This window comes from Beta vulgaris, chromosome 2 (genome assembly GCF_026745355.1).
Source record: "Beta vulgaris subsp. vulgaris cultivar EL10 chromosome 2, EL10.2, whole genome shotgun sequence".
In the NCBI taxonomy this organism is placed as follows: Eukaryota; Viridiplantae; Streptophyta; class Magnoliopsida; order Caryophyllales; family Amaranthaceae; genus Beta; species Beta vulgaris.
Window position 1 is genome coordinate 16,622,422 of NC_079203.1, and position 17,103 is coordinate 16,639,524.

Consider the following 17,103-nt stretch of genomic DNA (forward strand, 5'->3'; position numbering starts at 1 on the left):
TTCTTGTTGGGCCCAAGAAGTTTTTCCTCGTAAAAATCCCTTGTGTTCCTCTAACTTGTTTATTTGTTTAAGTTTAAATTTCCGCAAAAAGTTAAGTTTATTTCTACACATACAATTCACCCCCCCTCTTGTAGTGTTCCTAGGAAAATAAAATTGGTATAAGAGCGAGAACTCACGACAGATAGGAAACCCTATTGAGAAAAAGATCAAAGGAACAATGAATACCACCGACAAACTTGAGGAAGGTTACTCTACGCAAAGGCCTCCCATGTTCAATGAGAAGTACTACAAATACTGGAAGAACCCCATGGAGATATTCATCAAAGCTGAAAACTACCAGGTATGGAGAGTCATTGAAGTTGGTGATTTCGAAGTCACAACTACAAATGACAAAAATGAGGTAACTCTAAAACCCCTCTCTGAATATGACAAATCTGATTTTGAAAAAATGGAAGTAAATCCCATGGCTATTAAACTGTTGCATTGTGGACTTGGACCCCATGAACATAATAGGATCATGAGATGCAAATCCGCAAAGCAACTATGGGATTTACTAGAAGTAACCCATGAAGGAACTAATGAAGTCAAAAGATCCAAAATTGATTTACTTATGAATCAATATGAATTGTTCTCCATGAAAACTAAGGAAAACATTCAAGATATGTTTACTCGTTTTACTAACATTATTAATGAGCTAGCTTCTCTTGGAAAGTTTATTTCATTTGAGGAACAGGTTCGAAAGGTTCTTAGGAGTCTTCCTAAGGACAGATGGATGGCTAAAGTCACTGCTCTACAAGAAACAAAAGACTTCACTAAGTTCAACTTAGAACAGCTGGGAGGGTCACTTATGACTCATGCGCTTCACCTTGATACTGAATATGGTGAAAGCTCGAAATCAAAATCCATTGCTCTCAAAGCAGATGATGAAGATGATTCGGACTCAGAAGAAGAAGAAGAAGCCCTCATGGTTCGAAAATTTCGAAAGATGTATAGGAACATGAAGAACGGGAACTTCAAAGGTAAAACTAAGAAATTTTCTAACAAAGCTGCTTATCATAAATGTGGTAGTACAGATCACTTCATCAAGAAATGTCCACTTTGGGAGAATGACAAAACCAAAGAAAGGAACAAGGAACGCTTTGCTGAAAGGAACAAAGAATCCAAGGCACCTTTCTCTAAGGCAAACGTACGCAAAGCAATGATAGCTGCTTGGGGAGATTCAGAGACGGAAGAAGAAGAGGAACAACAAAATGAAGAAACAGCAAACCTTTGCCTCATGGCAAACATCGATGAAAAAGAAGATGAAGAAAAGGTTGGGGTAAGCCAACATGGTCTTGAGTCAGACTTAGATTGTAAAACTAGGCCTGAAATATATGATCTTCTTTATGATGCAATTCTTGAATGTATAGATGAACGTGAAAAACGAGAACAAACTGAATAAACCCTTAAGGTCTGCAAAGAACACATGGAATGGCTTAAGAAAATGAGAACAGATGTTGAAACTAGATTCTTTGACTTGTTTGACAAAAACTTAAAAATCAAAGAATACTATGAAAGCGTGAAAAATGAAAATTATCTAATCAATTTAGAGATTTCACACTTGAAGGAGTTTGTCCATGCTCTAAGTTCCTTTGATATAAGATCAACTCCTTTGAAAGGTTACAGATATGAGATTGAAAATTTGAATAAAGAAAAAATTTCTTTAAAGGAACAGAGGCAAAACGATGGTTGTTCCTAAGTGGATTGAGAAACCACAGACCAAAAGAAAAGAAGGTCTTGGTTTTGAGAACTACAAGAAAAGGAACAAGACCAAAACGTATGTAGATCTACCTCGTGACAAATTTTGTATGTACGTGGAAAGGTAGGTCATTACATAAATCAATGTAAACTAAAATCTGAAATGATTGGCAAGAATGTGAAGATAAGTAACAAGAAATGGGTTGTCAAATCAAGTCCTAGTCAAGAACAGGAACCCACGAAAGAAGGGGTTCCTACAACTAACAATTAGTTGATTTTTGCAGGTTGGAGTGAGGGGGAACAACACATGGAATCTTGATAGTGGATGTTCCAAGCACATGACAGGAGACAAAACTAAGTTTCTCTCACTCACAACCTATGAAGGTGGAAGTGTAACATTTGGTGACAATAAGAAAGGTAACATAGTTGCCATGGGCAAGGTTGGTAAGTCACCACTACACTCCATTGAGAATGTATTTTTAGTTGAAGGTCTAAAACATAATCTATTAAGTATTTCCCAATTCTGTGACAAGGGAAATACTGTAAAATTTGATAATGAAAAATCAACTTAACCTATCCTAGTGCTATTGAAGATGATTCACTTCTTTGGCACAAGCGTCTAGGACATACTAGCTTTTCATTACTTGAGAAACTTAATTCAAAAGATATTGTTTTAGGATTACCATCCATAAAATTTCATATTGATCAAGTTTGTGATGCATGTGCACGAGGCAAGCAATTTAGATCCTCTTTCAAGTCTAAAACGATTGTAAGTACGACTAAACCATTAGAGTTAATTCATATGGACTTATGTGGACCTATGAGAATTCAAAGTCAAAGTGGAAAGAGGTATGTTCTAGTTATTGTCGATGACTACTCTAGGTATACATGGGTTATTTTTCTCGCTAGTAAAGATGAGACTTATGATGAGTTCCTTGTCTTTGCTAAAAGAGTTCAACATTTGAGTGGTCATAAAATAATGCATATTAGATCCGATCATGGCAAAGAATTTGAGAATTATAAATTTGATGACTTAAGCAGAGATAATGGCCTAGATCATAATTTTTCTGCCCATAGAACACCACAACAAAATGGTGTTGTAGAAAGGAAAAATAGAACTTTGGAGGAAATGTCTAGAACAATGTTAATTGCTAGTGAGCTTCGAAGGAACTTTTGGGCTGAAGCTGTTAATACTGCTTGTCAGATAATTAATCGTGCCATGATGAGACCTATCATTAACAAAACTCCTTATGAGCTTTATTTTGGGAGCGAAAAGGCCAAAATAGGCTAAAATAGGCCGGAAATGGCATTTTCGTTCCCGAAATGCAACCAAGAACAAATTAAAGCCTAAGAATATACATACTAGTTATAATATGCCTCATATAATCATGTTCAAAGAGAATTTGGGGTTAAATCACTTCATAAGTACATTTTGGGAGCGAAAAGGCCAAAATAGGCCGAAAATGGCCTTTTCGTTCCCGAAATGCAACCAACAAGAAATTAAAGCCTAAGAATCTACATACTAGTTATAATATGCCTCATATAATCATGTTGAAAGAGAATTTGAGGTTAAATCACTTCATAACTACATTTTGGGAGCGAAAAGGCCAAAATAGGCCGGAAATGGCCTTTTCGTTCCCGAAATGCAACCAAGAACAAATTAAAGCCTAAGAATCTACATACTAGTTATAATATGCCTCATATAATCATGTTCAAAGAGAATTTGGGGTTAAATCACTTCATAAGTACATTTTGGGAGTGAAAAGGCCAAAATAGGCCAAAATAGGCCGGAAATGGCCTTTTCGTTCCCGAAATGCAACCAACAAGAAATTAAAGTCTAAGAATCTACATACTAGTTATAATATGCCTCATATAATCATGTTCAAAGAGAATTTGAGGTTAAATCACTTCATAAGTACATTTTGGGAGCGAAAAGGCCAAAATAGGCAAAAATAGGCCGGAATTGGCCTTTTCGTTCCCGAAATGCAACCAACAACAAATTAAAGCCTAAGAATCTACATACTAGTTCCTCATATAATCATGTTCAAAGAGAATTTGAGGTTAAATCACATCATAACTACATTTTGGGAGCGAAAAGGCTAAAATAGGCCGGAAATACAACAAACAACAATTGGAAACCTAAAAGTTACATACCTTTCGAAGATCAACAACATCTTTGCAATAGTTGACGATATCGAGCATGAACCTCATGACGTAATACCCACACGCAAGTCCACCTTCTTGTACCGGACACTAAAATTCACCAAAGATGCAATAAATGACATGTTATATGTGTATTAGTTTTGTATAAAAGGATGCAAAAAATATTACATGTTACCTCGACTAAATACCAAACAGGAGCTTTTCCTTGTCGAAGTCCAGCTGCAGTATTCTTCTTCATCACACTACATCAATACACATTATGATAAGATTAGATGTACATTTAATATTTAATAAGCTAAGTGTGCATATATAGTTTCGATTAGGCTACCTATTTAACAATGATTTGACTAGTAAGGACCGTATTGTTCCTTTACGCAAAGAATCAAAGTGGTAGACTTCGTTACGTGACACACATATTGCAATGAGTGTCCAATGGTTCCTACAACAATAAAAATAATGTTATTGTTATCGTAGAACAACTAATAGGTCAATTTAATAATTAAAAAGTCAGTTTAAGAAGCATACGATTCAATGTAAGGAAGAAGAACGATCTTATATCCAAGACGAGAACATGCGTTCAAAGAATCCTTGAGATATACTTTCACCTCTTTTTCGTTTTGTACGCAACCGTCGTCTCGTACAAAGCTTGGACATAACCAACCAAAGATTGGCTGACTTGATCGCCTCACATCATTGTATAATAGCCTGAGAATTCATATTGATAAAAATAAAACTTACTTATTATGGAAGTTATTATTAATTGGATTGAATACTACTTAATTAATAAAGTATTACCTCATGAATGTTTGTATCATGGAAACATTCAACTCTTCCCCAAGTAAGAATTCTCTAATATCAACCTTAGAAATGAAGGTCGATGTTTCCTCAACGTAGTGGAATTGGTGGTCCGACAACTTAATCTCAATCATTGCTTCATCGTCTGCATCGCTAATGCACTCATGTAGCCAGAAGCACGGTTTAGTAAGGCGTTGCACCACCTCCATATCCGTAATCAGTGGATACTTTGCCGTAGAATTCTTTCCCACTTGGGCACGTCGGCCTCCCTGAGGTGAAGCTACCTTCTTTCCCTTCCTGTCGGCCTTCCCCGAACCCTAGTAATTAGTTAAATTAAAAGATATTACTGACAATCATATATAGGAACTATAAAAGAAAACTATGTATATAACTTATGTTAGAGATTGTACCTGATCTGATAACCGCACCAATGCACGCGGCCGTAGAATATAACTGCCAATGGAATCAGACAATAATTGTAGACCAACTGCTGCATTCGGCAGCGGAAGAGGAAATGCTTCGAAACCGGGCACAATGTCTGAAACGCTTACCACATAGTGAATATCAGCGACTGGCTGGTTGGGCTGGGGGGTCTGCAGGGGGGAAGGGGGGCAGTGGGGGATGGGGTCTGCAGGGGGGCAGGGGGGTCTGCAGGGGGCAGGGGGAAGGGGGCAGTGGGGGGCAGTGGGGGGGGGAAGGGGTGTGCAAGCAGCAGGGGGAGGTGGGGAGCAAGGAGGAGGGGTGGGGGGAGGGGGTTGGCAGCAAGGGGAGGGGGTGGTGGGGGGGGGGGAGGGGTGTGCACGGTGAGCGAAAAGGCCAAAATAGGCCAAAATAGGCCGGAATTGGCCTTTTCGTTCCCGAAATGCAACCAACAAGAAATTAAAGCCTAAAAATCTACATACTAGTTACATTATACATCATATAATCATGTTCAAAGAAAACTTGGGGTTAAATCACTTCATAAGTACATTTTGGGAGCGAAAAGGCCAAAATAGGCCGGAATTGGCCTTTTCGTTCCCGAAATGCAACCAAGAACAAATTAAAGCCTAAAAATCTACATACTAGTTACATTATACATCATATAATCATGTTCAAAGAAATTGGGGTTAAATCACTTCATAAGTACATTTTGGGAGCGAAAAGGCCAAAATAGGCCAAAATAGGCCGGAAATGGCCTTTTCGTTCCCAAAATGCAACCAACAAGAAATTAAAGCCTAAAAATCTACATACTAGTTACATTATACATCATATAATCATGTTCAAAGAAAACTTTGGGTTAAATCACTTCATAAGTACATTTTGGGAGCGAAAAGGCCAAAATAGGCCGGAAATGGCCTTTTCGTTCCCAAAATGCAACCAACAAGAAATTAAAGCCTAAAAATCTACATACTAGTTACATTATACATCATATAATCATGTTCAAAGAAAACTTGGGTTAAATCAATTCATAAGTATATTTTGGCAGCGAAAAGGCCAAAATAGGCCGGAAATGGCCTTTTCGTTCCCAAATGCAACCAAAAAAATTAAAGCCTAAAAATCTACATACTAGTTACATTATACATCATATAATCATGTTCAAAAAGAATTTGGGTTAAATCACTTCATAAGTACATTTTGGGAGCGAAAAGGCCAAAATAGGCCGGAAATGGCCTTTTCGTTCCCAAAATGCAACCAACAAGAAATTAAAGCCTAAAAATCTACATACTAGTTACATTATACATCATATAATCATGTTCAAAAAAAATTTGAGGTTAAATCACTTCATAAGTACATTTTGGGAGCGAAAAGGCCAAAATAGGCCGGAAATGGCCTTTTCGTTCCCAAAATGCAACCAACAAGAAATTAAAGCCAAAAATCTACATACTAGTTACATTATACATCATATATCATGTTCAAAAGAAATTTGGGTTAAATCACTTCATAAGTACATTTTGGGAGCGAAAAGGCCAAAATAGGCCGGAAATGGCCTTTTCTTCCCAAAATGCAACCAACAAGAAATTGAAGCCTAAAAATTGGAGAAATTACACACACCTGAGTTTATGTCTCATGATTATTGAGCTTCCGCCTTTTCTTAGGATCCTCAAGTACATGTATCCCTTCCGTGTGATCTACACGCATATAATTCTCCGACATATTTACATCATCTTCCACACGAATTTCAGGATAGGTAAAGGGGGGAGGTCCTCAAATGCATCATATTCTTCCTCATTATCAACATCACCAATACCGAGGATACTCCTTTTACCAGGTACAACAATTGACCACTTATGATCGATCAGCAGGATCAGTTACAAAAAATACTTGCTTCACTTGTGATGCAATTACAAATGGCTCCTCAGTTTCACGTAAACGACTAAGGTCAACAAGGGTGAAACCGCAAGGATCATCGTTTCTTACACAACGGCGATTATTGTCAACCCACGTGCAACACAAGAGGCAAATATTAAAAGTACAGTAGTCCAGCTCCCAGATTTCTTGTATTCGCCCATAGTAGTTGCTTTCAGCATGTACAGGCGACTTATCTTTCGAGCTTGCATATTGTGTAGACGACGCCACAAGTGAAACACCACTATTTTGTTGCGATCTTGACTTGAGATCTTGACGTTCAGTCCAAAAAGTATACCCATTAATATCATAACCCTCATAAGAGCGTACAGCTTCACGAGGACCAAATGCTAACCACTTGACTGTTTCAGGAACACTTTCATCCAAATCATTGAGTACTCGTTTATGAAACCAATCAATGAAAGTCTTGTTATGCATTTGCGTCAATGCCCTCACTCCTTTTCCAGGATTGCTAACACGTAATTCCTCCATATGTTCACTTAAATAAGGATGGACATCTGGTACGTGATGCAATACAAATAAGTGAGCTTGTTTACGCTTTTCTACGGAAGGTGTGATCAATTTTGAACCAATTGTACCCTTGCCCTCAAGTCTGCCCTCGTGTCGGGATGTCGGAAGTCCAACAGGATCAACACTAGCAAAATACTCAGCCACAAAATTACTGATCTCTTCACCCACAATCCCTTGAATTATACTACCTTCTGGTTGTGCAGGATTACGAACTTTATCTTTCAAAGTTCCCATATATCTCTCAAAAGGATAGCACCACCTCAAAAACACTGGACCACACAGCTTAATTTCTCGAACTAGATGGACAATGAGATGGACCATAATGTCAAAGAATGCGGGGGGAAATACATCTCAAATTTGCATAGAGTTTCAACTACTCTAGTCTGCAAGGAATCGAGGGTCGACGGGTCTAGGACTTTGCTGCAGATTGAATGAAAAAATGAACACAGTTCTGTAATGGTGTGCCTCACATGCTTTGGAAGTATCCCACGAATTGCAATCGGTAAGAATACTTGCATCATGACATGACAATCGTGCGATTTCATACTCGATAACTTCAACTCACCATTTAAGGTAACAAAGCGCTTCATATTCGATGAGTAGCCAGTAGGGACCTTAATGCCATACAATGACTCGCAAAAAATCCGTTTCTCTGCACGCGACATCGTGTAGCAAGCTGGTGGCAAATAATTCTTCTCCGAATCCTCCACCTTTTTACTTTTCTGAGTTTCATCATCAACCCTTTCCTCCCCTCTTTTCTTCTTCCTTCCGTCCCTTTTCTGAGCCCACAACTCTGGTCGAATCCCCTCTTTTCCAAGTAAAGTCGTGACGCCTTAACATCTTTTGTCTTGTCCCGGAATATTCATAAGTGTCGCGATAATAGCTTCACAAACATTCTTCTCTATGTGCATGACATCCAAACAATGTCTGACCTTTAGATCTTTCCAATATGGGAGTTTCCAAAAAATGGACTGTTTTTTCCATAATCCTGTAGGTCTATCAACCTCACTAGCAGGTTTACCAAAGACTGTTTCAATGCCCTTCACCTGATTATAAACTTCAGTACCAGTTAATGGTCTATGAGCAACTTCTTCTTCAACCGTCCCATCGAATGCCTTCTTCTTAAACCGATAGGATGGTCGCGGCTGAGGAGCCTTCGTGTGCGCATATACACATGTTTGCAGCCCTTAAGGTGTGTAGATTTCATGTCATCTAAACAAATCGGGCAAGGTTGTTTTCCTTTAGTCTTATACCCAGATAAGTTCCCATAAGCTGGATAATCGTTCATAGTACAAAAAAGCATGGCACGCAGAGTGAACATCTCATTAGCATACGCATCAAATACTAACACTCCTTCGTTCCACATCTTCTGTAAATCTTCAACAAGCGGCTGAAGGTATACATCTATGTCATTTCCAGGTTGTTTGGGCCCCGATATAAGAAGCGACAACATCATGTACTTGCGTTTCATGCACAACCAAGGAGGCAAGTTATAAACCACTAAAACTACTGGCCATGTGCTATGCTGCGAGCTGAGATTGCCAAAAGGGTTCATGCCATCCGTACATAATCCAAGCCTCAGATTCCTATCCTCATTACCAAATGACTTATGCACCCTGTCGATAGTTTTCCACTCAGGCGAATCAGCCGGATGCTTGAGCAGACCGTCTTTCTTCCTACGATCTGCATGCCACCTCAAATTCTTCGCATCTCCTTTCATTGAGAACATGCGCTTAAATCTAGGTATTATGGGTAGATACCACAACACCTTGGCTGGTGGTCCTTCACTACCTCCAGCTCCTTCACGCTTGTACCTCGACAATCCACAACGTGGACACTCATGTAAATGCTCATACTCATTACGATAAAGCACACAATCGTTAGGACAAGCATGTATCCGCTCGTACTCTAAACCCAAAGGACACATCAACTTCTTCGCATAATAGTACGACTTTGGCAGTTCATTTCCTTCAGGGAGCATCTCAGCTAAAACTTCCAACAACGATGTGAAACTAGAGTCCGTCCAACCAGCGTTCGACTTAATGTTGAACAGTGTTACCACCGCAGAAAGTTTGGTGTACTTTGTACAACCTGGATACAACGGCTTTTCAGCAGCCTTAGACATAGACTCAAAAATACGAGGTCGTCTACACGACTGATCTTCAACCTCGTGTATCATCTCGTCTACCCGATCCCTATCATCATCTCCAAATTCATCATCCAAATTCTCATCCCCTAACTCATCATCATCCTTCTTTTTTTCTTCACATACATCATTCTTTAATCCAGAGCTTCCCATATACCTCCCCTGCTCACCATGCCAAATCCATACATGGTATTGAGGCCTAAACCCACGGCGAAATACATGCTCCCTAACCACATGTATACTACTAACCTTGCTCACATTTCTACAATCCAAACAAGGACAATAAAAGTCGACTGCTCCAGAGGATGTTTGATATTCTAATGCACTTCTACAGAATTCCGAGACCCCATTCACAAACTCAATCGATTCACGACTACCATACATCCAAGTACGATCCATCTCATTCAAGAAGACCACCTCTAATAATTAAACACAACATTCATTATAATGCATCAATCATTATTAAAGTACACACACTCACATATTCAAATCACACACGTATACAACAAGCTAAGATAGTCACATGTTCAATTGTATGCATGCAGTCAAAGGTCCTTATCACTCCAACCTAACCCATCCTTGGACGTCTAATCTCACTAGTGAATATATGCCAACTTTTCAATTCTAAGGAAAATCCGGCAGCATTTCCCTACAGTTCTCCAAGTACACAATGTAGATAATTGCTTATCTACATATGTACCCAGAGAACAATGTAGCGAAACGATAAGCCAAGATTTTCCTCAGAATTGAAAAGAAGACACACATTCACCACCTAAGTGAGATCAAACGTCCAAGAACAGTCCCAAACCGGGGACTATTCAAGACTTACCCCTAATGAGTAAGTCTTGAACGGGTATCTAGGCATATATGATGATGATTCAAACAACTAGTTAATATTTTCATATATATAGCTAAATCACATTGCGTTTTTATACAATCTCATATCAACAAATAATATATTATATATTATAAAAAATACATATACATTCAATAAATTATCAACTTTGTCTACATGTTAAAGTAGTTACCTCTTAACACCAACGACGAGCAATGAAGAGAAAAGAGATACTTGGAACTTTACTTGCCTTCCTTAGCCTCTTCTTCCTACAATTGAAAAACCCACATTGCACATTAACCATTTAATTCAATTAACAAAACAAAAGTAACTTAAAAACAAAATTAATCCATACCTAATTAACCACTCAAATGGTGGAGAAGAGAAGAAAATAGAAAGAGAAGAGAAGAGGGTGGTGCGCAAAGGGGGTGGTGCGCAAGGGGGTGGTGCGCGAAATGTGGTGTGCAAATTGGGGGTGGTGGTGCGCGAAATGTTGTGCACGAAGGGGGTGGTGGTGCGCGAAATGTTGTGCACGAAGGGGGTGGTGGTGCTCGAATTAGGGCAGCAAAGTGGTGGTGGTGGTGGTGGTGCAACACTCGAAGAGAAGTGAAGAGGGAAAGTGGGAATATCGCACAACTTGGGGTAGTAAGAAGTAAAGAGAGAGAAAGTGGGAAATGAAGTAATAAGGCGCTTATGCATAGTGTATATCGAAAAAAAAAAAATTTGATAGTAGGGCTGCGCTAGTTTCAAAAAAGCGCAAGGGCTGCGCTTTTTTATAAAGCGCAGCCCTTCTGTAAGTAGGGCTGCGCTTTTTAAAAAACGTGCAGCCCTTCATACAAAAGGGCTGCGCTTTTTTAAAATGCGCAGCCCTACTTGCGCAGCCCTACTTGCGCAACCCTTCTGCTTTTTTCCCCTAGTGATGCAAGGAGTGATGAAGCAATATTTTTGGGATACTCATCACATAGTAAAGCTTATAAAGTATATAGCAAAAGAACTATGTGTGTTGAAGAAAGTATTCACATAATACAATCCAAGCATACAGGTTGATGACTATGAAATTGGGTTGGTACAACCAAGTGAGAAAAATGCAGATTCAGACGAAGAAGAAGATGTAAAAGATGAAAGGAACGAAGGAAATGGAGATAATCACATCAATGATGTTCTTGTTCCTCAAAGAGAAGAAGATGCTATTGTTCCTCAAGATGAAGGAACAGAGTCCACCGAGGCTAACAGAGGAACAACTGATCACAGTTCCTCATCTACTCAAGGAACTCACGAGGAACAACCTGTTCCTATAAGAGAGTTTCATCCAAAACCTTGGAAACAACAAAAGTCACATCCAATGGAACTCATAATCAGTGACATATCCAAAGGAACACAAACTAGATCTCAGTTAAGGAATTTTTGTGCATTTCATGCATTCCTATCAATGATGGAACCTAGAAATCATGAAGAAGCCCTAACTGACTCCGATTGGATCACTGCCATGCAAGCTGAATTAAATGAGTTAGAAAAAACAAGGTATGACATCTAGTTCCCTCATCTAAACAACAAAAAATAATTGGCTTAAAATGGGTGTTTAGAAATAAACTAGATGAATATGGAATCATTGTCAGGAACAAAGCTAGACTTGTAGTAAAAGGTTATAATCAACAAGAAGGAATAGACTATGAAGAAACCTTTGCTCCTATAGCTAGATTAGAAGCCATTAGAATTCTAATTGCTTTTGCTGCTTACATGGGATTTAAATTATATCAAATGGATGTTAAGTGTGCATTTTTAAATGGCTATTTAAATGAAGATGTATATGTTGAACAACCCCCAGGCTTTGAAAACAATAATCTTCCAAACCATATCTACAAGCTTGATAAGGCTCTTTATGGGTTAAAACAAGCGCCTAGATCATGGTATGAAAGATTCTCTAAGTTCCTTTTGGAAAACAATTTTAAAAGAGGAAGGTTGACAAAACCTTGTTCCTAAAATCGAAAGGAACTGCCATTTTACTTGTTCAAATATATGGTGATGACATAATATTCGGAGCAACAAATGAAACATTATGCAAAGAATTCTCAAATCTCATGAGTAATGAATTTGAAATGAGTATAATGGGTGAGTTAAATTTCTTTCTTGAACTACAAATCAAACAAACTGAAAAGGGAATAATTGTTCACCAACAAAAATACATAAAGGAACTATTGAAGAAATATGGCCTCGAAAACTCAAAGATAAATCACACTCCTATGGGAACTTCAACTAGATTAGATGAAGACTCCATAGGAACAAGTGTTGATCAAACAAAATATAGAGGAATGATTGGTTCACTTTTTGATAAGTGGTTTTTAGTGTGTCGTTAAGGCACTAAGAACCGCTTTCCAAACAATATTTATAGTCCTAACAAGCAATTACTAAGGGAATAGTAAGGGCAAGTCAAGGGTCGATCCACAGGGAAACAGGGATTGGTTAAAGTCTATCAAGTCTAGACTAGCTAATTGAAGGGTATTTGGGGGTTTGAAAGAGTTTTGGTATCGATTAAATCTAACTAATAGCACGAACAAGCAAATAACACGAGTTTAAATATCACTAGTACAAAGTTGGCCTAAGGTAACATGTATGAGGTAACACTTTTCAAAATTTAAGTTTGTCGAATATATATGTAACACCTTGGTAACACTTAATCAATTCGTAACACTTAATGTAACACATTTTCAATAAGTAACATTTTGAAGTAACACTTTTTTAATTGAGTAACATTTTGATGTAACACTTTTAAATAGGTAACACCTTTAGGTAACACATACATATTGATAACATTTAACAGTAACACTTTTTTTCTTTAAGTAACACTTTAAGATAAGTAATTTTTTAGAGTATAATTTAAGTGTAATTCTTAATATAATATTATGATTTCTTATATACTTTGTATTATTTCTTATAGAAGCAATATTTTCAACAAATTAAACTAATCTTCTGTAATAGCCCTATTTTTTTAAGAGTGTTTATCTAAAGGCTAATTGTAACTATTAAGTTAATTACGTTTCGAGTATTCTTATTTTATTTGAGTTGGAGTACGGATAGTTATTTTTGTCGTATTTGTAATATATTTATTTGTTTAATTTTATGAAGTTATTTATATTATATATTTTGGATTTTTAGATATTTAAAATAGGTTGAGCATATTTGGCCAAATAAGAAACTAGGATATATGTCTACCCTTATAATTTCCTTTATGTCAGTTTTAAAATAAAAATAAAAACCAATACCTTCTCCCTCATTCTCGGGTCTTCCAAACCCCAAAACCCCAAACCCTTGCCCGTGAAACTCCATTCCTCTGCATTTCTCTCTCTTCACGCATCCCATCCTCCAAACATCAGACCCCTCACCGGAGTTTCTCTTGCTGCCGGCGATTTCCCGTTCCTTTCCTGTCCTCTTCGTTGCTATGCACGCGGTGCTGCTCGCGAGCCACCACAGTGCTGTTGTCGTCCCTCCCCTGCTGTGCTATCGCGTCGCCTGCCCGCGCCACCTGCACCCTTGCCGGTACCTCGAAGCCTCGTCGTAGCTCACCTCCGCCTCCATGTCGATGCTTAGTCGTTCCCCGGTGCTCAGTCGCCTCACCGAAGCTTTGAATACCCCTCTGCCCTCTGTTCTTCGCTGCTCTTGTGAGCAGAGGTACTAACCCAAGCTTCCCTTGCTCTTTTCTATATTACTCAAGTTGATTACTCTTGAACTGAAAGTTCTATTTATGAAATTATGTTGTTGATTGAATTAATTGTGCATTATTGGCAAAGAATCAGTTTATGATTTAGTATCTAATTGGTATTGTAATTGCTGCTGTTGAGACATTTTGAATGTCAATTGTTGATTAAAGAATGATGTTGGTAGAGGAATCAAGTTGATTTAGTTTAACAAGTTTGATTATATGACTTGGTTGGACTCGTGAAAGAATTTTGATTAGAATAATGAATGGAATTAGGTTAGATCCTTTTTTATGGAATTAGTGAGTACTATATATTTACACATAATTAGAATATAATACCACTCTTTTAGCAGTCTAAGTTATTGGACTGTATTGTGTAAATAGCACTTGAGTTAATTAAAGTTAGCTTGTAAGATTCAAAATAAATAGTTTATAATGGAAAAGAATGTATTAGTATAATAGTTAGTACTAATCATGGTTATGTTTCTTGTTTCTAAGAGTAAATACTAATTGACGAGGTGATAATGATTTAATTGCGTGAAGGTAGTGGTGCATAGTTCTGTAAGTGAAACTCTGAAATGTTATTGATTTATGATTTAAGTACAATTCAATTGATATTGAGCTAGTCTTAGACTTTAAAGAAGATCTGCACATCCTCTGCAACAACTTTTTTCCGAAATTGAATTAAGCAGCTGATGAAAACATTTCTAATCTAAAAAATTTGATCAAGAAAATAGACGATATAAAAATCTTTAATCAAGAAATATCTCTAGAATATCAGGATATGAAATCATATTTAATCAAGAGGATAAATGTTGACAAAAAGAAGAAGCAGTGCAGCACGAACACGTTGCACTCGTATACTTAGCAAAACTGGTTGGATCTATACTTTTATGTAAAGAGGATGAATATTAGCTTCATCTGCCAAATCTGATGGTTGATCATAGTTCATAGATTCTGGTTGGGCAAGGGAAAAAGTCAGCAGCATAAGCATCTCATTTCTTCTTAAATAGGAAATGAGCAACCATCCATTCTTCCCCATTGTTATTACCCAAATAACTCAGCCACTGCTATGAAGAAGGTTCTCCAATATACTATCCACTTTATAGTTGAATCCTTGCCGTAGGTCATCTCCATTATCGGTCTTATGTAAGCGTAGTGTTTCTATTCCAGCTTTTTAATAACAAAATCTGACCCAATTAACAAAAAAAACATTCAAGGATGCGTTTGAACCAATTGATGTCGGGATTGTCGGCTCCTCCTTTCGCCAACCTGTGAGTTTGTTTCCTGGAGTGTCAAAAACCCCATCTTAGAGTAGAACTAGTGTTGAGTATAAGTTTTCATCAGATTATGTGTTGAGGGAGCAGTATAGGAATCCTTGGAATAGGATTAGGATGGGAAAATTGGTTCAGGATCTTTATGCTTTTGCTGGTACTATTTCTTATAAGGTGGTATTTTTTAGATTTTCCTTTTGTTGATTTTGAATGTTTGATGCATTTTGTGAACTGGGTATTTTCTATTCTTGTAAATTTTGTTTCTTGGGAATTGCTTTTATTTGAAGGGTTTTTATGGATTATGTGAAGTCTGAATTCATTGATGATTGGTCCTGCTCAAACTATTGACAAGTAGTGAATTGTAGGTTGAATTCGGAGTCGATTTGTTGACCTCCTAATGTGTGTGGAGATCTGTTAGATAATTAAAGGAAGTAATGATGAAGAATTTTGATCATTTTTTATAATCTGGGGGGCAATATGATATCAAATGAAGAGTATGATACTTCTTCCGTACCTGAGAAACAAGGTCAACATGTAGTAAGTTGTGCTGATTTAGATCCTGACATAAGCTGCAAGGATCAAAACCCAGAAGACAGAAGCTCCTGCACAACGATTTGGCAGTTCAGCCTCACAAGTAAGCTCCTCTGCAGTTGCTTTGCTGGAAGCAGAATTACATTCAACTGCAGAAGTAACAAAGTCAACTACTGCATTGGAAGATAATAGTAAAGAGAATAGTGGATCTGTTGCAGAAAATGTTCTGTCATCTGCTTCTGGGTACCCTATAAAAAACATTGCTAAGTAATTTTCTCCAGCAATTACTACTTTGGTTTGGTGCTCTTGGTTCTTGAATTTTTTTTTTTCAAACTATAAGAACCTATCTTTTACCATATTATCAAGTCTGCTTTTACCATATTACCAAGTGAGTATATCACTAGTTCTATTTTTTTTTTTTTGACAGACTAGATTTGTTATCATATAAGACTTTGAAGTTTTTTTTCTTACTGCAGGATGATGGAAATAATGGCGGATTAGAGTAGCAAACATGCATGATACATCGAGAAGCATGCCTACATGGATAATGGAATTGAAGAATAATGAAAGAATGACCTTAAGATTAATTTAGGTGTATTTAAGGAGAGATATATATATTATGATTTTATGATTTGATTTTTAGATTAACTATTTATATATTGGATGCAATAGTATGTTTTCGATTGAGTATACTCTTTGGCTCATTTTTTACAATGGTCGTTGAGTATTTCTACTCATTTACATCAATAATATCATTTTATTTCCTCTTCAATTATTACGTTTATAAGTTTTACTATTATTATCATTGTATATATGCCGATAAATTATAGGTTACTATAAGATATGTGAAATAGAAGCGTTACACTATAAAACTAGCTGATAAGAAGTGTTGCCAAATATCTAATAGAGTGTTACATATGCTGATTTAAAATGATACATAATATTTAACAAAGTGTTACTATAAGTCAAGAGATGACATAGAAAATGCTACTATAGACGAAAAAGTGTTACATAAAACATTATTAGTAACACTACAAAAATGCTACATTATTTTAAAAAAAGTGTTACGTTA

At 37.2% G+C, this 17,103-nt stretch overlaps 1 long non-coding RNA gene across 1 annotated transcript; it reads left to right on the top strand.

Annotated features, from left to right (window-relative positions):
- Nucleotides 1–13,704: 13,704 nt before the first annotated feature.
- LOC125494768 (uncharacterized) lies at nt 13,705–16,803 on the top strand. Its single transcript, XR_007271024.2, has 2 exons — nt 13,705–14,198; nt 16,508–16,803. It is a non-coding gene; the product is annotated as an uncharacterized LOC125494768 (long non-coding RNA).
- Nucleotides 16,804–17,103: the final 300 nt, after the last annotated feature.